Source organism: Trachemys scripta, chromosome 11 (genome assembly GCF_013100865.1).
Source record: "Trachemys scripta elegans isolate TJP31775 chromosome 11, CAS_Tse_1.0, whole genome shotgun sequence".
Taxonomy (NCBI): Eukaryota; Metazoa; Chordata; order Testudines; family Emydidae; genus Trachemys; species Trachemys scripta.
Genome location: NC_048308.1, coordinates 41170406 through 41197431, shown reverse-complemented (window position 1 = coordinate 41197431; position 27026 = coordinate 41170406).

Here is a 27026-nt window from a genome sequence, read left to right as displayed (position 1 = left end):
AGTGCAAGCAAGCAAAACTATTATTAATTGAACTGAACAATGCTAGCCCATGTCTTGCCAGTGCTGGCACTGGATGTTACAACAAGGTGTTACATTGCTATATTAAACAAGCATTTATACCAAAGTTCTGTAACCATGTAATTTATTTTACCTTGATTTATACAATGACATGGGGGGGGGGGGCGGAAACCCATTTTAACTTTCAAATATTTACCTTCACGCTTCTGGAGCTGCATGAAAAGACATGCATTTAGCACTTCACCTTTCCGAGCAAACCTAGCCTTTCAAAGAATACCCAATTGAATTTCCTTCTGATGTTTGTTTCAACAGCACTTTGGGGCTTGCATTTGTTGGGAAGCAAGTGAAGAATAATAATAATAATACAAATATTCAAATGCTTTACTTGGGACAAAATAGAATTGTACCTTTGGGATTTTTATATTAATTGTCAATCTTAGATATGGAATATAGGCACAGTGTGTACATCCAGCATTCCCTCTCTCAAGACTTTCGATAGTAAGGCTGTATTTGATACAGGCTCCATTGCGATACATTAAATAAATGAATTAATTTAGATGGTATGAAAGATAATGGATTGATAGTCATGGAAATCTTCATTCTCTGTGTAAGTTTCTTCAAAATGTCCCACTGACAGTGGTCATTCATTCACTGTTCAGTCCTTAGGTATCCTGCATTAGGGGTTTCTGAAATGTGGACATGTGACCAATGGGTAGTAGGCTAACGTCACCCAGTTCTCATAGGCCAACAAACAGCTGTCAGATGTTAATGACTTTTGATCACTACTGATCTGGGGTGGAATTGAACATGCTATATAGAGGTGAAATACTCCAAGGTATCATAACCCTCTCACTCTTTGGCTTGTGTTATGCAGGAGTTCAGACTAAATGATTATAATGGTCCTTTCTGACCTTTAAAAGTCCATTAATCTGAAAACCTAAAGTACATTCTCTCCTTAGAACACAAACCTTATTATAGTGCAGAAATCATTTGGTACCAAACCATAGAGGAAGGAATTGACTTGAACACCAATAACAACAGAGTTATAGCCATACAAATATGCTATAATCAGAACATGGCATATGGTAAGATTCATAGATTCCAAGGCCAGAAGGGACCATTGTGATCATCTGGTCTGACCTCCTGGGTAACACAAGCCATAGAACTTCCCCAAAATAATTCCTAGAGCAAATCTTTTGGGAAAAATCTAATCTTGATTTAAAAAGAGTCAGTGATGGAGACTCCACCACAACCGTTGGTAAATTGTTCCAGTGGTTAATTACCCTTACTGTCAAATTTACAACTTATTTTTAGTTTGAATTTGTCAAGCTTCAACTTCCAGCTACTGGTTCATGCTATACTTTTCTCTGCTAGATTGTTACATATTTGTTCCCCCTGCAGATACCTATTACGGTAATAAAATCACTTGTTAAATCTTAACTCTTTGTTAAACCAAACAGATTGAGCTCCTTGAGTCTATCACTATTAGGCATGTTTTCTAATCCATTACTCATCCTCATGGCTCTTCTCCGAACTCTCTCCAATATAGCAACATCATTCTTGAATTGTTGGCACCAGAACTGGACACAGTATTCCAACAGTGGTCGCTACATTGATAAATATAGAGGTAAAATAACTTGTCTGCTGTACTCAAAATTCCCCTGTTCATGCATCTGAGGATCTCATTAGCTTTTTTTTTTTTTGTCCACAGGACCACAATGGGAGCTCATGTACAGCTGATTATCTACCATGACTCCCAAATCTTTATCAGAGTCACTGTGGCCCAGGATAGAGTTCCCTCTTTCCCCCCCCCATCCTGTAAGTATGGCCTACATTACTTGTTCTCAGGTGTATTTACCTGTATTAACACACATTGTTTTCTTGCACCCAGCTTACCAAGCAACCTACATCGCTCTGAATAAGTGACTGTCTTCTTCATTATCTCCCTCTTCCACCAATTTGTGTCTCCTCTCCAAAGTTTCAGTGATGATTTTATGTTTACTTCCTGGTCATTGATAAAGCTGTTAAATAGCATAGGGCCAAAAATCTATCCCTGTGGGACTGTAGCGGGGTGGTCACCCGCTCCTGCCTTAAAAGGCTGAAGTCAGCCCTGGGAGAGGGCTGAGGCTGCGAGAGGGCTGCTGCTGGGGAAAGCAGCAAGCCTCAGCTGATTGTGGAAACAGCCACAGCTGCGGCCATGCCCCAGTCAGACTGTAGCTGGCCTTATAAAGGCCAGGGAAGCCAGGAGCTAAAGGACTTTCCCTCTAGCTCCTGAGGGAGAAGGGCCTGGCTGCTGGGGACCTGAACAGTGTACCTAAAGTAGAGTGGGGCTGAGGGAAGGCTAAAGGAGCTGGGGGAGCTTCAGCCCAGAAACCCTCCAGGCTGCAGGCCTTGTTAAAGGCCGGAAAGGGTATTGGGGTTGCAGAAGGGCAGCCCAAGGGCAGGCAGAGGCAGCAGGTCCAACCCCCCCCCCCTCCTTGCCTGTGATGAATGGCTTGTACACTGCAGTCTGCCCCAGTGAGAGGGGGCTAGATGGTGACTGGCAGTAGCCTGATGGTGAGGTGGGGATAGTGGGTGGGGGTTCCCCTGGGTGGGGAGACCCAGAAACTGTGGGGGTACTGCCAGGGGGCAGCCCCCAAGAGAGAGGGGTACCGGGGTCCAGGAGGGACTCGGGCCCAGAGGCAAGCAGGACACCGGCCTGCAGAGGGTGCTCCGGAGGCTGGATGAGCTAATTCCCTGGACAACCGACAGGAAGCACTGCAGGGGTGAGTCCCCTCTGTGACAGGGACCCACTGGAAACATTCCCTCTTGATGACAATTCTTTACAAATTACATTTTGAGACCTGTGAGTTAACTAGTTTCAAATACATTTAATATGTGCATGCAATCACATTGTTTTTGGTATGAGAATTAAGGCCTTGGTCCTGCACTGTGATCCACATGCATGGAGTTAATATGGCTTTGTGTGGGTTCAATGATCAGCTTGTGCAGATCATAATGCAGGAATGGACTCTAAAAAAATAATTACAGCCATCCATTTACACAGTATGAGCTCATCCGAAACTGGGATTGTCCCTGTTTTGGATTTTTGTTTGTTTGTGTGAGTTAGGGTCTCACTCTGCAGTCCTAACTCAGGCAAAACTCCCATTGAAAATAGGGATTGGGCAAGGACTGCAGGACTGAGCCCTTAAAAATGGATTCACTTTTTTACAATTTTATTAGGGAACACATAATTGTTCATAAAGTGTTCGTATATAAAGACATAAACAGGCTAGACCTCACATCACATTGGCAATGTACAAGTGTTAGTTAAATGGGGGGATGACAGTACAGTAAGGAAATAATTAAATTTCAATAAAAGAAAATAAGGAATAACATTCCAGTCAGATCTAACCACATTATGTACAGCATAACTTTCAAATTGGAAGTTCATAAAAACTAACCACACCTCAGCCAGTTTGTCTGGCATCTGTCCTGTTCCACATGGCACCGCTCCAAGGCAGTTTGAATCCATTTCTGCAATGGAATGGCGCTGAGCCACTTTTCCAAAAGAAGAGAATAATTTTTCTGGTGGGAAAATGCAGTCAGTGAAGAGTCATGAGGGATCAAATTATCTCTTCCAGCTTTTTTTTTTTTTTTTGTTCCTTCAAACTTTTTTTTAAGTAAAATTAATTCAAATGCAGAAAAGCTGCCATTAGGATAATATTAAGGACCCGATTTAAACTGACAGGAGGCAGGAAATTCAGAGCAAGGATGACCTTCTGGTTTAGATTATTACAATTTTATTAAAGAATGTTACAACAAATAAAACATAGGCTGTCATTTTGGTGTATGCAATCACCCCCTCCGTAAGTCCCTCCCACAAAAGATATTTAAAGACCTACCTAGTCCACATAGAAACAAAAAAAGCTTTTAAAGGTTAATATTCTTCTAACCCTGAACTTTGAAATGCATAGTGCATGCATGAATAGTGCTAGTAATTAATTTACATACTTCCTCCCATCTTATACATTCTCATAATATACATATAGTCCATAAATGTCCTCTATGTGCTATCAGAGAAATCCTCCCTAGCTTTCATTATTGCAGCACATATAGGAGTTAAGCACACCCAGGGTGAAATCCAGGCCACGCTGAAGTCAATGGCAGAATTACCATTAATTCCAAAGGGGCCAGGATTTCACGGCACCCTTGCAATACATAGGGCCTATGCAGGGAGATTGATTCCATCCTGTATTCACTCTGCCAAACCTCCCATCAGTCTGAGTCAGGGCTAAGCCAAACTGAAGTAGCATGATAGTTTCCCCTGAATTTCCTTGCATGTGTCAGATAATTTCTTTGGGCCAAGGGGATCCAGACTCTCAAGGGTAGATTTACTACATCACAGTAGCAAGGCAGTTTTCCTTAAGGTTAATAACTTTTTGTATGTTTATGACATTGAAAATGTCCCTCTTAATATTAGCGGAGTTCTCTGGTGTGTAATAAATAATAGCAAAGGTGGGGAAAAAAGGTAAAGGGCCAGATTATGCCTGATAGACATAGGCTGTGGTGGAAGCATGGAGCTACCCAGCCCCAAAGGACAACCTCTCTGGGTGCTCAGGGGATGGGCTCTCACATTGCATTATCCCTTAGCATAGCACACTGTACCTGGTGGGGAGGAAATGTGGGCCCAGGCTCCTGCCTCTCTGAGTCAGTTTGAGCCCCTAAAGGGGCACATAAAGGGACTGAGATTGTGATAGTTGCATGGGATGCAGATGCAGAAAGACTGCATGCACCCTCCTGCCTTCCCACACCCACACAATAACCAGTCCCAATCTAGTCCAAATTGCTTTTGCTCTCGGTATTAGATTTATAGTGACCCTCCTCCCTCAAAGAACATAGACAAATGGTACAAAAAGAGAGGGCCAGTATGACAAAGTTTGGATCAGGACCCAGATTTCCCTCAGAGTTAGGTGTGTTGGCCCCTTCCAAAAGATAGGGGTTAACATCAGAGTTTCGATCTCCATTTGGGTGAATTTCAGGGAAGTATGGATCCAATCTGGTCCCACTATAAATCTTTCCCCTATCAAGATTTTTAAATGAATGAAAATTAAATTCCTTACAAGCTAAGATCCACGGTTCTCCAGCCCTTTCCTGGACGAAGCTTTTCTGGAAGTCAGTGGGCCAAACCATGCTGTCACTTGATTGACATCAGTAGAGTTACTTCTGATTTTCACCAAAGGAGAGATCCTTGAAGTCAGTGCAGGTACATCAGTGTAAATCTGGAATAAGTGATGGCCAAGTAGAAGCTTCCCTTGTGTAAGGACTGCAAGATCAAACCTCATTGAGCATGTGGCAAAGTGGTTACTAAACGCAGGAACACAATTACACTGAAAACCTTTTTTTCCCCAGTGAGGTGCCTTTCCCTTGAATTTTGAATATTTTTGTCTACATTTTAATTTTTAAGAAATAGGACATACCGAGGTGTGAGTTATGGCATATTCATTTATGCCCACAACTGGGTGCAAATTAACACCCCATAATTCATGCGGTCGAGTGTCTTATTACAATTATAACATTTTATTAAAAAGTGGTTTTAATATTTATATTGTTAATTAAGTGATGTCTCAAATTCTGAGCAGTGAATTATGTTGAACTAGTCACTGTTCTGATTTTATATATTAACCACTCAGGGCACGCAAATTCATCTGCCTATTTAATATGCTGTGTAATAAAGCCTAACGTTTTCTCTTTCTGTTTAGCATGTGAGGTTCCCTGTTCAAGACTGACTTTATCAGGAAAAGATCACTACCAATTCATAAGCACTAGGGGCAGTACAGAGCATTATTTCCCTTTACAGAAGAAATCTTTTCACGCCTGGGGAGGGACTTTAAACTCCTTCTTTAGAAGACAGGTGGAAATTGGATCACATAAAGCTTGGGGCCCTTAGACATCCAATGGACTACAGGGCACCAGTGGTCCTTCCAAACATGTCTGATAGGTTTCTTGGGGTGTTTGGGCTCAATATACTGTATTGAAAATCTAATCTTGCATTCCTTGTGTGCCCCAAACTCGAAGTTATGGCCTCAGTTCAGGAACGTATACCTGTTTCTGAAAGAATTTATACATATGCTTAAAGTTAACCAATTGCTTTCCTGAATTAGGGAATAAACAGAAGTCCTGGATGCGCAGGAATTCAAGCTCAGAGTGGATGGTGTTTGAAAATATACTTGCTCAAAGAGTTACTCGACATTAGTATTAAAAAGGATGCCCTTTTCTGACCATTAATTCTGTAATCATAACAATACTCTATATGTAAAGAAATTCACTTTTGTTAAAGTCAAAAATAAGACGTGAAGAGCAAACCCAAAGGAAATAAAAAAGGAATAAGGTAAATTGTTCACTTAAAAAAATTAACAGCATGCATTTGGTGCTACGCAAATGCATAGAGTAGATGCTAATTAAATTATAAATTAATGGAGATATCCCATCTCCTAGAACTGGAAGGGACCTTGAAAGGTCATCGAGTCCAGCCCCCTGCCTTCACTAGCAGGACCAAGTACTGATTTTGCCCCAGATCCCCAAGTGGCCCCCTCAAGGATTGAACTCACAACCCTAGGTTTAGCAGGCCAATGCTCAAACCACTGAGCTATCCCTCCCCATTATTCCTTTCTTGTTTAAATATGCTTTTCTAATCGTGGAGTTCTTCTCTCCAGTTTCAAGGACAGTTATTTGAATGTAGTGGTTTACATTTGTGGTCTGTTTTGAGCCAGGTAAAATGGGAACCTGCAGAGATTTACTGATAATCCTCCATCCTGGCCTCTGACACTTTCTTTATTACCGTGCTTTTTTGAGCAAAGACTGCCAGACATGCTGAACTATATCTTGGTTTTATGCTGTTTGTTTTTCTCCTCATTTTTGTACTTTTTGATAGTAGCACCAAGGACCTGATCCCAGATAGAGATTTGAATGTGCAAAGCATGCAGGATGGAGTATTTTATGGTAATACATTAAGCTTTGGCTGTCTGCTTTCCCATTGAGTGTTGCTGTTGTGGGAATGCAGCAAAGGTTTCCTACTGCTGCTTTATTAATAATGAAACATTCACATGAATTCCATGCAAAATTGATTTTTGAACATTATATAAGAATCAACTATGAAGCCTTAAAATGTAATTGAGAAATCTATTTGTAATTTACTTTGCCTGTAAGAACCCACTGTCCCACTATAAACAATTTTACTACATTAAACACCTATTTTGCACATCTGTTTGGCCTCCACAGTATGACTCTGTGAGCTGATGGATAGAAACTTGAAACATGTGGCCGCACGGGTTCTTTTATTTCCTTATTCAAGTGGCTTGCTAGCCAGTAGAAATATCATTTTCATTGAAGTGCAGGTGAACAGTGTTAATAGCTTATTATCTAACACAGGGTGTTAACTGATGAATTGTATATGCACTACTTGAAGACTAGAAAATATGTTTCCACATCAGTGGAAAAATTCTGCTCCTTCTCTTAAGCTTTTAGAGGGACACTCAAATGCTGAGCAAGAATGTTCTTGTGTTTGGGGTCTAGGACAGAAAGTCAAGAGAACTTGATTTTCCTTCTGCCCGTATCAGACACTTTGACTTGGAGTAAGTCACCTAGGGCCTGATTTTCAAAAACATGTATACAATTGGATAGTCAGATGCATAATTGTTATTTAATGTGGAAATTAGACATGCATGTGCACATGCAAATATGCCGAATACACTTATAATAATGGCAACTGCATGTGTTTCTTAGGCTATGTCTACACTACCGTGGTAAGTTGACCTACGCTACACAACTCCAGCTATGTGAATAATGTAGCTGGAGTCAATGTACCTTAGGCCGCATTACCGCGGGGTCTAAACAGTGGGAGGTTGACAGGAGAGCGGGGGTAGAGTACAGAGGTCAACTGGAGAGCGATCTGCTGTCGATTTGGCAGGTCTTCACTAGACCCGTTAAATCGACTGCCAGTGGATCGATCTCAGAACGTTGATCTCGGCTGTAGTGTAGACCTGTCCTTAGGGACTTTTAGCTTGTATGCTTTCAAAATCAGGCCAATGATATCTCTCCTCAGTATCCTTATCAGTAAAATTGGAATAATAAGCAGGCTAAATTCATTGGTGTTTGTAAAGTATGTTGAAGTCCTCATTTAGAAGCTGCTGTGAAAATGAATAGTGTTTTAAACCAAAATTTTCCTTGTCAGTGGGACTAATCGTAGCACCTTGGATTACAAAATCCAATTTATATTCCACACTGGGCTCTACATAGTTGATCCTGAGTGTCCAGGATTAGTAAGGCCTGAGGGGCATTTCTTTCCTGAGTCTGAGTATCTGTTCATTCCTGGATGGTTCTGCTGTGGCTATTGCCTCTGCTTATCCCTGATGAACCATTAGGGACTTACTAGAGGTCACGCCACACTGAAGATCAGGGCGATGACCTTGACAGTGAGTTTAGGGTTCTTTCATTCCTGGTAGATCCCTTAAACACCTTAATTCCAGCTAGACCAGGTGGAGCCTCCATGAGGTTTGTGTTTTCTGATATGTTTCAAGTGGTGTAGCCAAATCCCAGAATGAATCCTGAAAACCTACTGTAAGAGGAGCCATACATGCCAGTAGCTGGCTTTCCAGGCTGCTAGGGCTAGTCTTCTGCTTGGTTTGAAAAGATCTTCCTGACTCTGGTCAACAGCAGAAACCAGCCCATGCCTGGTTTTCCACCCCTTCTTCTATCACAGATTCATTCCCAGGCCATCTAGGATCATCTGGTCTGACCTCCGCATAACAAGGCCATAGAGCTTCTACAAAATAATTCCTAGAGCAGATCTTTAAAGAAACATCCAATCTTGGCTAAAATACATAAATACTGCCCTTGTAAACAATCTCTGTAGTTGCCTCAGGAATTATATATGATGTTGAATGGAAAAGTGGTTCTTTGGGAGATAACCTCTCTATCCATCTGTGAGCCACATTATAGCATCAAATGTTTGGAACCCCAGTCTTACTTGGCTGACAGCTGCTGCATTGAGCTGGGCTTCCTATTTAATGTGGGTTATGGTGCTTCTTATGGGTTGGCTTGTGACAGCAGCAGTTGCTACTGCATCCTTATGCTGGACAAGAGATAGAGATGGGCTTGATCCACAAAGTAGGGGCTGTTCAGGAGAAAAGCTACAAAATCTGGATCTGAATTTCCTCAGCATTCTTGGGAGTTCAGATTTGGAGTTTTGGTTGTGAAACCTCATTACAAAATCTGGACACAACATAAATTTCAAGTTTCTTCCTGTTCTGTGCAGAACCACAAGTGAGAGTATGCTCCAGATGGTGCAAATCCTGTTCTCACTCTTCACAGGCTCTCAGATGAAGTAGAACCATTGTGGTTCCCCTGTACAGAGAGGGAAGGACTTAGGGGAGACTACACAAGGAATACTGCTGATACACTGTTTTTTTTCCCAGAAGAGCGTGGGCATAGGAGAGACAGAAGCTATTGCAGTCTCATGGTTGCTGTGTGGCTTGGGAATAAGGCATGGTGTAATCAGATTGTTGGGGTGGCACTCTCTTGTGGCCCTCTCAGACACAACTCACCTAGCTACAGGTCTTTGTCACAATGAGGTTCAGTATAGTGATGGTTTGGCCCTCTGGCCAAAGTAACCTTTAGTCTTACCTTGTTCAGGACATTTAAGATTCAAATGTAACCAGGAACAAAAAATAAGCATAAGTCAAAATCAGGGTTATCCCGCAACCTTCAGTGGGGCCCCACCCCTTTATTCAGGATTGTCTCTTAAATAGTCTGTGCTTCTACCAGTTCCCTTCCTCTGATCTGGTCATCCCTCCCAGGAGGGCTGCTCCGGCTGGCAGGCAAGCTCCATATCAGGGCTACAACCAGGCTTCTCTCCAACCGAGGGGGGTGAAACTCTGTCCTCCTTCCAGAACATCCCTCAACTAAGGTAGGCCCTCTCCTTTTTATCTTTCCTCTCCACACCTGATATTGACTGCATGTGTAGCAAGGAGGGGCCAACTGGGCCCACAGGCTTTCACTAACCCTTTCATTACCAGTGGAGAACCTGTCTTAACCCTCTCTTTGCCAATGTGGGCTTCTCTGCCCCATCACACACGGCCATGGTCTTCTACCTCGCCTCAATGCAGAGAACTCCAGTAAACAGCCCAGCTGCTCAGGCTGTGGATTGATTACCAGGATTTGTCCCCATGTCTACATTTATGTGCTTTCTATGTTGCATATTTATTCCTTGGTATTGCATTATATCAAAGAGGAAAAACCCACCTAGGTCAAGTAATATTTAAATCTGCAACGTGATTAAAATTCCAGTCATGATATAAAAGCTGGTGTTCTTGTCTATAATCCACAAAATTTCAGCAGTGCTAAAGCTATAATGTACTGTAGGACACAGATGATAAGGCCTAGTATTTAACAGAACTATTTTTTGCATGCCATAGTTTTGATAGGAGGCTTCAGAATATATCTCATGTACCATAAACATTAGGCAATTTCAGGAAACATTACAAAAAAACACAATTAAACCACATTAGCATTGTTGGTTATTCAAGTAAAAAACAGACATTATCACTCTCAGGCAGAAAATGGTACAAAAGGAGTCAGACAGGAGAGGAAAAGATCTGCTATGAACATCTGGAGAGAGTCCAGTAAAATAACCTTTTTTTTCCAAAGGTTGGATTTTTGTTTATGGATACTTGTGACATCTAAACCTAATGAGCCAAATTCCTAAAGGGGCCTCAGCTTGGATTCCGATTTTGAGGGTGCAATTAATTGTTGTTATCCTGACAGTATTTGGACATCTACCACAGTGTACTTACAAATCAGGTGCAGTCAAATGGCATCATTTGCACCTGCAAATGTGGAGACTTCAAGGACCCCTACTCTGCATGTTACCAGCCTGCCTATTGCAGTATAGCCATGGGAGGTACCAGTGTCGGGGAGAGGTCAAAGGGCCTTCTTTGCAACATGTACTCATGCTCTATGTAGTCCCTAATGACAGCTGCTCCAGAAATCCATCTTGGGTACAGCTGGTCAAAATATTTTGCATTAAAACATTTATTTTGTCAGAACAATGGCTTTTTCCACCTGAAAAATGAAACATTTAATGAAAATTGTCAACATTAACAAAATGTTCTGTTTTTCACATAATTTTCTGTGATATTCTTAATTCAATTTTTAACGATGTTTAAAAAATAATTGCATAGTACATTATTTAGTAAAATCTATGTTTTGAGTAAGAAAATATGGTGTTTGGCATATAAAAGTGTCAGTAATGATTAAAATGCAGTGAAAATTTAAAAATATTGCAGAAATGTTGTGTGTATGAGACAGAGAGAAAGGAAAATGGGTCCATTCTGAATCCTGTGAAATGCAAACAACAGTGACACTTCAAAGTATTTCATTTTCCTGGTTTTCAACAAGCTCTAATCTTGTGTAGGTGCGGGGAAATGTTAGCAGCCATATAGGAAAAGCTGCTGTGAATCCAGCCAACGAGCTCTGCAGACATTCGAGAACATAGTTGCAATACCAGATCAGACCAGTGGTCCATCAGTTCCAATATGCTGGCTGTACCTGATTCTTCAGAGAAAAGCAAAAACCTCCTAATATACTTAATCAATTGCCCAATTGATTATGGGGGGAGAGGGGCATGCAATGGTGGACAATGGCAAGTGGAAGGATGTTCTTGCATCTGACTTTCAGCTTAGATATCCTCCTATCTCCTTTAGAGCATCACAACAGTGAACAGAATGTTAGGAATCATTAAGAAAAGGATAGATAATAAGACAGAAAATATCATATTTCCTCTGTATAAATCCATATGGTACATCCACATATTGAATACTGAGTGCAGAGGTGGTCACCCCATCTCAAAAAAAAAAAAAAAATATTAGCAAAGGGCAACAAAAATGGTGAGGGGTATGGAACAGCTTCAGTATGAGGAGTGTTTAATAAAATTCGGCCTTTTCAGCTTGGAAAAGAGACGACTAAGTGGGGATATGATCGAGGTCTATAAAATCATGACTGGTGTAGAGAGAGTAGATAAGGAAGTGTTGTTTACTACTTTTCATAATACAAGAACTAGGGGTCACCAAATGAAATTAATGGGCAGCAGGCTTAAAACAAATAAAAGGAAGTATTTCTTCCACACAATGCACAGTCAACCTGTGGAACTCCTTGCCAGAGGATGTTGTGAAGGCCAAGACTATAACAGGGTTCAAAAAAGAACTAGATAAATTCATGGAAGATAGGTCCATCAATGGCTATTAGCCAGGATGGGCAGGAATGGTGTCCCTAAACTCTGTTTTCCAGAAGCTGGGAATGAGCGACAGGGCATGGATCACTTGATGATTACCTGTTCTGTTCATTCCCTCTGGGGCACCTGGTACTGGCCACTGTCAGAAGACATGATATTGGGCTAGAGATGGACCTTTGACCTGACCCACTAGGGCCAGTGTTATGTTCTTATGTTTCTTACCTCTTTGATCATCTTTTGTTCCAAAGCATAACAACCAATGATAAAAGTATTAACCCTTTTATGAAATGCATCCACAATATTTGACTATAACCATCTGGAGAATCAAAATTTTTATTATTCTTCAACCTTCATATATTCTTGCAGTGTTGCAATATTTGATGCTTTTCTTAATGCCTCAGATCTTGCAGTCATGTGATTATTGAGGCTTTCATTTTAAAAAATGATTTCTAAGCCAGTCTCAAGATTTCTTTTGGCCTGTCTAATTCATAATTTTTGAATGCTTGGTGTGGGCAGTATTAGTTATGAACAGTTAACTCAGAAATATATCAGATTACTAAATCTGGTTTAATCTCTTCTGAATAAATTTGTTGAGACTATATGACTAGTAGTTAAAATAAAAATGATTTATTCTTAGAAAAGGTACATTACTGCAGCTAAAACAGACATATACAACAGATGGTGGACAGTATTTTCCCACTGTATTATAAATGTAATTTCTGTAACCTCTTCACATCAGTGTTGGGTTTAATCATAGATAAAAGTAGGAAGAGACAGGTTAAAAGCTTTTGGAAGTATGTGTAAGTAGTCACCATGTACCCCCTTTTTGGATTTAATATATTTTAATTATGATTAATGCTTATTTAGTTCTCATGGAAGTGGATTGATCTAGAGACTAAGGGCCTGATCCCGCTCCCATGCCCGTTGAGCTCATAGGTGTTTGATTAGAACATAATCAAATTAGTTGCATAACTGGAACAGCAGGACCCCAACACTGCAGGCTTCCTTCTATGTCCTTGCCATTGTGCCTGTACTCTGACATGGGAGGAAGGCTGGTCTTGTGGTTAGTTTATTAGAATGGGACTCTATAGAAGATTTGGGCACAGAATGGTTTTCTAATTCCATTAAAACTTGTGAGATTTTGAAAATTTTTCCCATTCTACATTCGGACAAAATCAACACCTTTTGAGGCTTTTTGTCAAAAAAGGAGAGCGAGAGTTACTCTTATCCCAGAATAGCCAATACCATGGTGGTTAGGGCAGTCACCTGGCATGTAGGAGACCCAGATTCAAAGCCCTGCTCTGTCTTATTTGGATCAGGAACATGAGCCTAGGTCTCTTATATCCCAAGTGTGTGCCCTAATCAGGGGACTATAGAGTCCGTCTCTATCTCTCTGTCCTAATGAGTATTTAATTATTTATGCAATTATTATTATCTCTCCAACAGCAGGGACTGAGAGAGACTCTCTCTTCTTGAAGCACTGGGGAAGTTCCAGAAGATGGGGAGAAAGCTAATGTTGTGCCAATATTTTAAAAGGGTAAATGGGATGACTCAGCCTCACATCAGTCCTGGCAAGATAATGGAATGGTTGATATGGGACTTGATTAATAAAAAATTGAAGGAGGATACCGTAATTAATGCAAATCAGTGTGGGTTTATGGAAAATAGATCCTGTCAAAATAATTTGATTTTTTTTTTTTTTTTTTGTGAGATCACAAGTTTGGTTGATAGAAGTATTAGGGGTAATTTAAGAGAAGACATTTGACTTGTTATCTCATGACATTTTGATGGAAATACAGGAAAGATATAAAATTAACCTGGCACACATTAAATGGATTAAAGTTGGCTAACTGATAGGTCTCTAAATGTAATTGTAAAGGGGGAATTGTCATCAAGTGGGTGTGTTTCTAATGGGGTCCTGTGGAGATCAGTTCTTGACCCTATACTATTTAACATTTTTTTATCAATGACTAGGAAGAAAACATAAAGTCATCACTGATAAAGTTTGCAGATGACACAAAAAGTGGGGGAGTGGTAAGTAGTGAAGAGGACAGGTCACTGATTTGGATCACTTGGTAAATTGGCTGCAAGCAAACAATATGCATTTTTAATACAGCTAAATGTAAATGTATCCATCTAGGAACAAAGAATGTAGGCCCTACTTACTGGATTGGGGACTCTAAAAAAGATTTCAGCGTCGTAGTGGATAAACAACTGAACATAAGCTCCCAGTGTGATGCTGTGGCCAAAAGAGTTAATGTGATCGTGGGGTGCATAAATGGGAATCTTGAGTAGGAGTGGAGAGGTTATTTTATGTCTTTATTTGGCAGTGGTGTGACCACTGCTGGAAGACTGTGTCCAGTCCTGGTGTGCACAATTCAAGAACGATATTGCTAAACTGGAGAGAGTTCAGAGAAGAACCACCAGAATGATTAAAGGATTAAAAAACATGTTATAGTGATAGACTCAAGGAGCTCAATCTGTTTGTCTAAACAAAGGCATAAGAGTTTACAGGTAATTTGATTACAGTCTATAAGTATCTACATGGGAAACAAATATTTAATAATCGGCTTTTCAATCTGGAAGAGAGAGGTATAATATGATCCAATGGCTGGAAGTTGAAGCTAGATGAATTCAGACAGGAAATAAGACCTTCATTTTTAATGGTGAGAGTAATTAACCATTGGAACAACTTTTCAACTGTCATGGTGGATTCTTCATCAGACAGTTTAAAAATCAAGATTGGATGTTATTCTATAAGATACATTCTAGGAAATATTTTGGGGAAATTCTATGGTATGTGTCATACAGGTAGTCAGGCTAGAGGATTACAATGTTTCATTCCGGTCTTGGAATCTATGAACCTCAAAATATCCAATGGGCCTGGTGGTCAGGGTGAATAGGAGACATGGGTTCAGGTCCCTGCTCCTATTCAAGCAGAGTGAGGTTTTGAGTGTGGGTATCCCACACGCTAGGTGAGTGCCCTAATCACAAGGCTATCGGATATTCTGGTGTGTCTGTTTATATGAGATAGCGAGACGCACCACACATATACCCGCCCACCTGAAATTCTCTCTTGAACAGAATTTAATCAAAGCTGAGAGGGTCCTACTCAAAAAGCTCTGTTGAAAAATTCCCTACCGGCTCTACTAAGGAGATATGGGTTGAGTTCCCAGCTTTGCCACAGTGTCCCTTTGTGACCTTGGGCAAGTCATTAACCTCTCTGTACCTCAGTTCCTCATCTGTAAAATAGAGATAATAATCATTTGTCTGTCTTGTCTATTTGGAGTGTAAGTTCTTGGGGGCAGAGACTCTCTCTTACTTTGTGTATGGACAGTTCCCATCACAATGGGGCCTCGGTCTCAGTTGGTACCTCTAAACCCTTCTGTAATCGAAACAATTAATAACAGCACTGCTATTGGGATTGTGATGATCATTCAGTCTTGTCTATTTTATTCCTTGGCTTCTTTGCCAAGGTGTTTTTTTGTGATATGGACGCTTGTCTTTTAGGAACAGGACTGAGGCCTCACAAGGAAAATATTACAAGAAATATTCAAGCTGTAGGGACCGGCTACAGAATATGAAAGTGATGTAGAACTAAGCTTGAAGTTAAGGAGTATTGTTGATTGACCTTCTTTCCATTGCTGGACACAGTAGCTGGCCTTGAGAAACTCCAACCATAAATGCTGCCAAGTGATACTGATGTTCTGGTACATGACTTGAATCCACCCTGTTATATAAGAACCTTCCGTTGATGAGCCTCACACTCTGTCACTATTACCGGAGTAAAAGAAATATGGAACATGACTTGCACATTTTAACTTTTATATAATGAAAGAAATAATTTGGCAAAGATGAGCAGATCTGTTTCTGTTCCCTATAATAGCCAATGAGCAAGAAGTTCTATAATAGTTGGATAATCTCATAAACAAAAATACTTTATTGTGGATTCACGTATTTAGGGAAATTTTAAGTCCGCATTAGTATGAAAAACCACAGATGTTCTCTTTTTAATCCATTGTCTGAGAACAGATTTACTCAACTAACCAACATTAAAAATGCGTAAATTTGTGGCAAGCACAATGGATCTTGAATATCAAAAATAATGAATCTTGAATATCTGAGAAAACAAACAGATGAACCATCTGGAAACAAGAGATAGATCTGAAATAATGGTGCCAATGGCACAATCCAAGCATAATCGCTGGCATAATTTATACAGAGTAGCTATATCATGAGCTGAAAACTATAACTTTAGAAGGCTGTCTGAGTTCAATAATGACTGCACATTATTACTCCACTTGCTTGGTAAATATTGACAAAGGAGTCTCACATGCTGTAGCAATATATCTACATTCTGCATTTAACCTTAAGGGGAAGATTTTTCTGACTAATAAACTTCTGTGTCCTGAATTTTGCCTTCTATTTGTTTTTTCCCCAGTTAGTTAAAATGATGACTGTACTAGTTTTTAGCACTATTATGGTGTGGATTAGTTTATTATTCTGAAATTATTTTGATGGCAATTGATAATGTACACAAATGCTTAATATTGTGTAAAATAGGAGGATTTGATAAGTGGAACAAAATTTGAACATCGCCATTAAGCATATCTTAATGTTGCTATACACCATTAGACGTTCACACATCATTCATTGGCTGTTCCCTGTCTGCTATCACCTGGAAAGGTTTCTCATTGTCATAGAATCCTAGCACAAACTGCTCATGATGGAAAGTACTATGTTTGCCCATTAGTTTTACTATTATATCACTAATTCTAATGAGTTTCAGCAGAGTGCATTTTCCCATGGCTTCAGAGCGTTTTGGCAGCCATCAATTTCATTGGTAGTAATCACAGACCAATACAAATTCGAGCATGTATTCTTTATATTGCTGGCAGAGGTAAGACCACTTCACGAACAATGCATTATGAAGAACATTTGCTGGCTATTTTAAATGGTGAATATATTACAAATCTGGATAGGAGCTAGGTCGCAGTATATCTTAAAAAGTGACTGATTTAAACCCATACCTAATCTATCTTGGAGGTTAGCAATAATTTGACTTGCTGAGTGGATGGAATTTATGGGCATAAGGCATTGCACAAGGCAAATAAAAACACCCTCCTTCAGTAATAAAGGTGTAGGCAGTGTCCACACTGCTTAGAAAAGCACTGACTTTAAATCCTTCTTGTACAGTGCCATGTTGCATGCTGCAGCATGGGAGAGCTGCATTCTGTAAGTGGCAGTTTTCAGGCAACTAGATTTTTCTTGCATCTGACTTTCAGCTTAGATATCCTCCTGTCTCCTTTAAAGTATCACGACAGTCAAAAAAGCAAGTAGAATGTTAGGAATCATTAAGAAAGGGATAGATAATAAGACAGAAAATATCATATTGCCTCTATATAAATCCATGGTACGTCCACATCTTGAATACTGAGTGCAGATGTGGTTGCCCCATCTCAAAAAAGATATATTGGAAAAGGTTCAGAAAATGGCAACAAAAATGGTTAGGGGTATGGAATGACTTCAGTATGGGGAGAGATTAATAAGATTGGTCCTTTTCAGCTTGGAAAAGAGACGACTGGGAGGGATATGATAGAGGTCTATAAAATCATGACTGGTGTGGAGAAAGTAAATAAGGAAGTGTTATTTACTCCTTCTCATAACACAAGAATTAGGGGTCACCAAATGAAATTAATAGGCAGAAGGTTTAAAATAAACAAAAGGAAGTATTTTTTTCACACAACACACAGTCAACCTGTGGAACTCCTTGCCAGAGGATGTTGTGAAGGCCAAGACTATAACAGGGTTCAAAAAATAACTAGATAAATTCATGGAAGATAGGTCCATCAATGGCTTTTAGCCAGGGATGTGTCCCTAACCTCTGTTTGCCAGAAGCTGGGAATGAGCGACAGGGGATGGATCACTTGATGATTACCTGTTCTGTTCATTCCCTCTGGGGCACTTGGCATTGGCCACTGTTGGAAGACAGGATACTGGGCTAGATGGACCTTTGGTCTGATCCAGTATGGCCATTCTTATGCTCTTCTCTCTTTTAGCCTTATTTATCTCACCCTTTTCTCCCTCTCCTCTTGTCTTTTTCATTCTCAGTACCAAGTTTTTATTCTTTCAAATGTTCCAGGCTACATTATTATCTCAAAAGGTTTTTATCATGTCTCCTAAACTTCTTGTTTGCTCTTAAGTGATTTGGTCTGCATTATTTTAATATTGTTATTATTTGGATTATTATAGTTTAAGAAACCTAGATACCATTGAGGCCCCTTTGTGCTAAGCAATGTCCATATACATAGTAATAGACAGTTCTTGTCTTGAAATGTTTACAATTTAAATGGACAAGAGAGACAAAGATTATGAGAGTGAAAAAAAGAGGTGAAATGACAAGGTCACATACCATGTCACTGTTAGAGCTAGAAATAGAGCCCAGGTCTCTGGCGTCTCAGTCCAGCAGGTGACCATTCCTTCCCCCTTCACTGCTCCTCCTTCTGAAAAGAAATTGGCCCTGTCTCTCATAAAGATGAGTCTAAATTTTGCAGCACATTCAACTTTGTGAAACAATCTTCTCAAAATCTACAAGACTGGTTAATTGAAAGGCATTTATTGGAATTAGAGATGAGCCCAAACCAAACTCTGGGTTCTGAGTACCCCCAAAACTTTGGGTTTGAAATGCAGCTCTCACTTTTGCACATTCTTCCTCTTTCTAATAGGAGTTTGAGAACATACTAAACTAATAATAGAACAAACCATTTAAATCAATGTAAATGGGTGGTATCAGAGGTTCAAATAATTCAGTGGAAGCTGTGTCTGTGTACCCAGAGTTAAAATGTAGCTTGATACAATAAGTGTTTATTTTTAACTCTTTTTGTCAATCAGTTTTGAAACTCCTTGCTAATATCATGCTCTGAAAATGTAAAATAAGATTACGAAAATCCAAAATACAGAACAAGATGACAAGAACTACAGTAATCATGGTGCCGATTCAGGTAAAGGTCAGAGGGGAAAAAAAAGACCATGAGGAATAAAGTAGTAGCAAAATATTGCCTTTTTCTATGTATTGTACAAGACTACAGCACACACTGATGGCACTCAGATCATCATCATAATAAAAACAAATGATCTTTGAAATCCACTTCAGATGACCTCTTTACATAGTGCTGTCTAAGATTATGTCTAAGATTTAATTTGTCAAGCATTTTTAAGACCCTGGAGTGCCACTGTTCAACAGTCAATATCCATAGAAATGCCTTCCTGAATTTTAATGACTGGGATGCCTGTTCCCACTTTTATTTTTTTCATACATAGGATTGGTTTTTTTGAGAGCTGGGTTTTGCTCTTTCCTAATATAGGGAAGTCCTCTTTTGGGGATGGTGCTTTAAGCACCAAACACTCTTCACTTTATCATCTTCAAAAAACTGTCTGAACAACAAGAACAACCTAAAGCTTTATGAAGTAAGATGCAACAACGTCTCCACTTTTGATGGGGAATTTTGCTTGTGACAAACTGAGGTTTGTTTGTTTGAGGGGCTGATCCTGAACACACTTAATCCTATGAGTACGTTTACCTCTGTGAGTTCTATGAGATTACTCATGGGAGTGAAATTCCTCACATATGTAAGTGTTTGCAGGATGTCTTTCTGAATGAGATGCTCCATTTCAACCACACGTTACGTGGCTAGATTCAGGAATCACTGATTGCAATTCTGTAGCCTGTGTTATGCAGCATGTAAGACTAGGTGATCACAATGATCCCTTCTGGCCTTAAAATATGTGAATCAGGAGTTAGATTACATTAGGCAGGCCAAAATGAGGAACATATGAATATGCTTTTTCATATGACAACATTTTCCTTTAATTTAATTTTTAACAAACCTCTGTCCTTGCTCACAATCACAATAAGCAATTTAAGCATCTGGAAACACTGAATCCCCCCCCCACCTCATTAACTGCATCAAACCCCTTGTCCACCTCTAAGCAAGGCTGAGAATTTAGAAAAAAAAAATTTCCACTAGCAGAATGGGATTTAATTTAGTTTCTAATAATATCTCAAACAAAGTCTGCATATTGAGAATACTCAGGGAGTTCCTAATGCCACAGAACCTAGGTGTCCTTAGCTCTAGCATTTTTCTCCAGGGTTTTTTGTTACCTTTGTAAAGAAAAATTAAAACACTCAGAATGCCAAATGGCTCTACATTTTAAATTATTACAGTTTCTATTTATAGATTGAGGGCCTGAGTCTCATCATCCCTTAATGTTTTCTGGGCAGGAATAAACAGAATCTTTTGTTTGAGAAAGCTTCCTTTTTAGTTTATATTTGTAATTTTTGGCAGAAACATACTTCACCAAATAGATATGTTTAATTACAGTGTCTTCAGTGTTCTTTTGCAGCTTTAATGTGTGCTAAGCACTTAACTGTAAAGTGTTGGGAATTTTTTGAGCTCCTGTGGTACTCACAGGTAGCAAAGATAACAGTTTAGGAGTTTGTTATCTATAACTAAGGGCCGAGTCCTAGTCCCCAGCATGAGTCCTGAATAAACTGGCTTTGCACAGAAAACTCCATCCTCAGTTTTCTGAAAAGTCACCATAAAAGCAAACCTTTAAGACAAGATTTTGAAAATGATACTGTTACTTCTGCTAGGAAGTCAATGAACAATTATGTACCAAATTTGACGATGACATGACAGTAACAAACACGGAAGAGTCCTTGTAGTAGATCTTATTTGTCCTTTCTGAGCCAAAGTTTAGGAATAAACTTCAAATCTAACTTCCTAATACTGCCACTGAGGGAGAAATGCCATAAAGAGAGGCGGTAGGAGGTGTTGTCTTGTTGCAGACAAAGAACAATGAGCACACACAGAAGCACCAAACTCCCTATCTCTTACTTCTAGTTTTTTAAAGAGCTCTAAACTGTGATTCAGGGATGAGAGGCATAGAACTGATGTTTTTACTAAGACTGAACAGATAAAAATCCACCTCTGTTACACTGCTGGTTTTAGCTACGGAGGAAACCTTTTTTAATGATGATAAAACACCAGAAGAATGGCAGTCCTCCTTGCATGGTTACTCAAGCAAAGATTATGTCCTGCCTTAACTCTAACTACTATCAGTTATTAAAATTTGCCTCTTTCTAATATGTGTTCAGAATTTATTTCCAGGGCATGACCACTTCTTACTAGCTGATGAGCAAGTTTGAATGCTGAGAATGTGAAATGATTGGCATGCAGACTCTTCAATTTATCCATATGATGCTGCTTCTGCTGCTACACAGGCTGATACAGTAGGTTTTGACACTGATAGTGAGAGTGGTGCGTAATGTCAGCTCAAGATTAGTTGCTAAGTGAGTGGAAAGGACCCATTCTGAAGAGGAATCACACTTAACAGCCTGACTCTTCAGATGGCTATGACTGACTGACTAAAAGGCTATGCCTGCCATGAATGAAATTATTCTAAAACCATTGAAAGAAAAGATTGACTATTTTCTTTGATTCCTCTTCTCTGATTTGGCCAAGTATATTTTGGTAAAGGGAATAACCATGGCTTGATTATATGAGGAAATGCAGTGGTAACAAAGGTGGTGCGAGCAGGAGGGTTACATTTCTGCCAGTATCAAGACATGATAATTGTGTTAAAGAATGATGGGAAGATGAGCCCACACACTTTGTATTGTTTCACTGTAGTTATCCCAGTACTGAACGTTATGTCTTATGTTGTTGGAGATCTCCTTAAATCATGACACTGTGATGCGGAGGTCAGGAACATAAACTATGAACCTTATTGATCATATCCACACAGCATTGAAAGTTCTGTCCCAGCATTCGCTGGGCTCATTAGGAAACCTCAGAAAGATTCTCTGGATCAATCTCTTATTAGATTGTTCCAATGTCCTGCTCAAAAATCTGAAGAGGATTGTTCTTAAGACACTAAAAAGACCTAAAAGACATCACTGACATCTCCTAGACTGGTTTCAAGAACTAGCAACCTTTTTCTTGCTTCCTTCATTTTCTATTTTATTTATTTTTTCCATTTAAAAGAATGCACCTAGGCATTTGTGCAAAAATTGTAAGACCACATCTAAACATTGATCAATGGACACAATATCAATTAAAATAATAAAAACTCCCTAACCTCAAAAAGTCTCATGCAACCCTATGCACTTTAACCAACCCATCAGGAAAAGCCTGAGTGAATAGTTAGGCCTTGCAATACTGCCTGAAAGTCATCCAACTCAAGCTCTTTTGGACTGGTGTTGGGGGAAGCATTCTTCTGAGAATACCTTGCTTTGAACCATATAAATCTCAGGACTGTGTGCTCAAGCTGTTCTCAGATGCTGTGCTGGCCCATGTGTAGAGTGGTGATCCCGAACGAGAAATGGCTTTATGGAGCAAAACCAGACTTTTGATTTGTACTACAAAACATCTGGAAGCCAATGTACTTTATCAAGCACAGGTGCAATATGCTCCATGCATAAATCTTTGCTAAGTAAGTGAGCAGCAGCATTCGGCACTAGCTGAACTTTCTGAAGTGTCTTCAGGAATAGTTTTATGTAGCTCTCATTGCTGTCTTCCAATCTAGGGGTGACAAAGCATGGAGTCCTTGGATGAGGTCTGCATCTGTCAAGAAGCGTCTCAATATCACTGACCAAGCATATATTAAAAAGGCTCTTGTGACTACTGCTCTCTGGATATCTGGAAGCAGGAGATGGCCCAAATGAGCTCCTAGTTCACTAAAAAGCTGGCATACTTCCTCATCAGAAAAAGTGCTTAAAATCTCTAACATCTATCTCTTTGGTTGCTTCTTCCTGCCATCCAGCATCATAGCTGCCTTATCTGAAGTCAAAGTCAACTAGCTTTCATCTTGTCTAGTTGCTGTGATAGGTAGGATGCTGCACTGCTTTTATCCCTGAGCCTCTCATTCCACAAATAAAGAGAACTTACTCATCTGCAGGTGGACGTGCCTCAAATTCTGCAAACCTTTTTCACACCTAATAGCATTAATGATTCGTGTATCCTATTTTCCCACTGAGCAACTGGATGAATAACTCCAATTACCTCTTTATAGGAGTTACAGAAATCCCCATAGGCCTCTTCTCTAGGAAAATAGAGAGCAATATGGGGCAAATTTTGCCCTCTGATGTCTGTTTGTGGCTCCAATTACTTCAGTAATAGTGCATGGTAGGAGTGACACTAATTTCCCCAAAAGTTGTTTTATTATTATTTCTTCACAAATTCCCGATGATCATGAATGTTTCTATATTTGTCATTAACACTGCAAAAATTGTGCCTTCTCTGTTTTTTCAAAGGAAAATTAATGAGATGACAATTGAGACTTTCCTAATTCTTTATGAAGTGAGTTGATTGTACAGATGCAGAGGTTGTGTGAAAGAGATGCAAAACAGCTCCTATAAAACCCATCCACTTTCTATGTGCCCCTTTCTAGGCTGATTCTATTTTATAACGGGATTTCTGCTTTACTGCTAACAGAACTAGGAGAAGAACCCATCATACAGCCGTGGTTTGGAGTTCTATCTCTTATTGTTCACTGTAAGGTATTGTCTAATGTTATCCTTCACTCCCATACTGTCTGCTCTTCTGTAAGAGTCACCTTATCTGCTGGGCCAATGAGACCATGAATGGAAATGCCATAGTACACAATCAGAGCTTCACTTCTTGATCAATAGTTATTTACTTCTGAGAGGTCAGAGCTTGGCTAATATAGCTAAATAATTTTATTGATAGATAACATAACAATGAAAAATAAAGTTTAAAATAGAAGATGAATGAATTCAGCATTTTCTTCAGGCATGAATATTATTATTTGAAAATTTTGAAACCTAGTGGAATGTTGAAAGGGCAGACAACAAAAGCATTGAATAATTGTCCTAGGACTATAATCAGACTTCCATTATTGACCTCTGCTAATATTCTACTGTAACTGTCTGCTAAATTGGTTCCTTGGGGCTTGAAATATACAGTGATGTTATGAGTTCCTATCGTAAATTGCCACACAGAAAAGTAGCAAGTCTCTGAAATAGCGTTGGTCCTAGTTTGATCAATACTCAATTCTAAGCAGTGCAATAGGCAACTGTTTCCATAGAAACATTGATGTCACAAAGGTTGAACAGTGGCTGTTACAACAAATCATTTCCTTTGAACAGTTGTAATTGACTATATGTATAGTTTGCTGTCACCTGAGACTATTTACATCAAGCCAGTAACAGAACCACATTAGTTATTCTAGGAGTAAGAGGGTTAGCTCTTCTTTTTGTGACCTTACAAATACCTAGGAGGATATTGCCATGGTAACCAGAGATATAATAGGATGAACATTAAGGGAGCTACATAATGCAGCCGCATTCTTTTGGAACATGAGAGGTAGTTTTAATAAAGTTTATCTAGCCATCACATAACATAAAGGTTACATTAAATAACCCCCTGCTACCTATTCTGAGTTCCAACAATGTCACAATTTGGCACAGACAAAAGCAAGAATGTTCAAGACTAATAGCAGAATTTGAATGCTACAATGGACACTGATTTGAGACCCCTGCAAAAACATGGTGCTACATGGTTAGGGGATGAGTTTCAGGATGGAGAGCCTAGATCTGCCCTCAGATGCGCTGGTACTGGTTGCGCTCACATGTGAATCTAAGGGCAGAACTGGGCTCAGAATTTCAGCCTTAATTTTAAAGGTCCTTTTTCAGCTACTTTGGGGGTGATTTTTAAGGGCAGTAACGACACTTAGGTGCCTAACTACCACTTGACAATCTCCCTCTATATGTCACAGTCTTAAAGTTATATATGTACAGGATTTGAAATAAAATGAGCTCCTTTAATGTTTATCTCCATTGCACCTACCGAAGTATTTTTTTTTTCTATTACCATTCCACTGAAGCTAGTAGGATAGAATACCCCGGTGTATTCAGCAACTCAGAAGAGGGGTACTCAGAAGTACTTGTAGTATCCAGCCTCAGTCAAACAGAGCAAAATTCTATAGTGCCCAATTTAGAAGCTCTCTAAATGCAAATCATTGACTTTGCCATGAAAATATATATTGTGGGAGTTTTTCAATAACTGGTATTTGCTGTGATGTCCCATAATTGCAAAAAATTATGCTGCACTCTGTTGTTTAAATATAATTTAGTAATCCATCAATCAAATGAACTGTTAAGCTATGTAGAGTACATAGGTGAAAAAAGATAACTGTGAATGTACAAGTTACCAAATTTCAAAAATACACAACCTGCCCATGGTGTTTATATATATATATATAAATATGTGACATTTATTTGTTCTGAATAAATATGGATATGTAAAATACATGATAGTGTTTTGTGGTATAAAAGTTTTAATGGCCCTGTATTACTCAGAAGTGGTAAAGCCATGAGTAAGCTGTGCAAGTGATCCCAAACTAGTGCCAATGAAACCTTCGTACCTCACCACATCATCATGTATTTTGCATATGATGCAAAAATGTGTGGGGTGTGTGTGGTATATTGTTCTTTATACAATGCATTGTTGACCTGTGGAACATGCAACCATAAGATGTCACTGATGCCAAGAGCTTGGTAGGGTTAGACATTTATATGGATAGGAAACATTGGGATATGCTAATACAACATGGCATAAAATCACTTCTGTCTGGAGTTGGGAAGAAACTTCCCTTTCGATAAGTTATCCATGATAGTCAATTACAGGATTTCTTGGAACTTTCTCTGAAGTTTCCACAACTACCTATTGTTGTTCTGGTCTGGTTTGGCAGTTCTTAAATTAATATAGCATACAAACTTCTTAGATCATAGAAACTGCCTGTTCTTTAAGGTGTTCTAGTTTTAAAATTTTCTGCTCTTATAATACACTTGTTTTGTGTGAATGTATTTCTGAAGTGCAACATGGAATTGCAACCATAAAATATACAGTATATAAAACTAACGGTAAATGAAGTATGAGCTGACAATTTGATTTAGGTGCAATAAAATTAGTTTACAACTAAGCACTGAGAATGAGATGTTCTTTCCTTCCTTCAGACTCAAACACGGTGTTCTTTTTTAAAAAGGCCAGACAGTTTTTCTGGGGCAAAGTGAAGCATCTAAGGTGTTATATCATTTTTGTGATCCTGTCGCACAGATGACTGAAAAAGAACATGGCCATGGCCATACATATTTTTCAGTTAAAGCAGATTTCAATATTCATAGACTGTAAGAAGGGAAGAGTTGGCTATGACTCAACTCTCATTTCAATTCTGGGTGATTGAATCAGCTGTGATCTGGTTCTGACTTTGGTTTGATTATGATTCTGTATTGCTGGGGTTGTGGTGGAGGTGATCTGCTTCTCCTTTAGACTCTGATCCTTTTCACACAGGTTCTGACTGACTTTGATTCGTTTAGAGGATTTTTAGTAAGAATGAGTGACGATTGGATTCAGAAGATAGTCACATTTGGACATCCTATTATTGAGAAATATTTGGGAATATTTTGATTCTGAAAAACAGAAAAAATAAGGGTGAAATCTGAACTTTAAAAGGTGCAGCGCAGAGGCAGATGCCTCAGAAAAATAAGCAGATAGAACTCTACTTTTTCAAAATGATAGGTATCCTTCATCAGAGAGTCTCTGCAGTAGTGACAATGAAAAGCAGTTCGTCTTGGTAGGCACAGCACAGTTTAGGCTGAGCACAACAGCAGTAAATAGAAATAGCTAGAATATGGAGAGCAGGGTATGGGCAGTTGGGC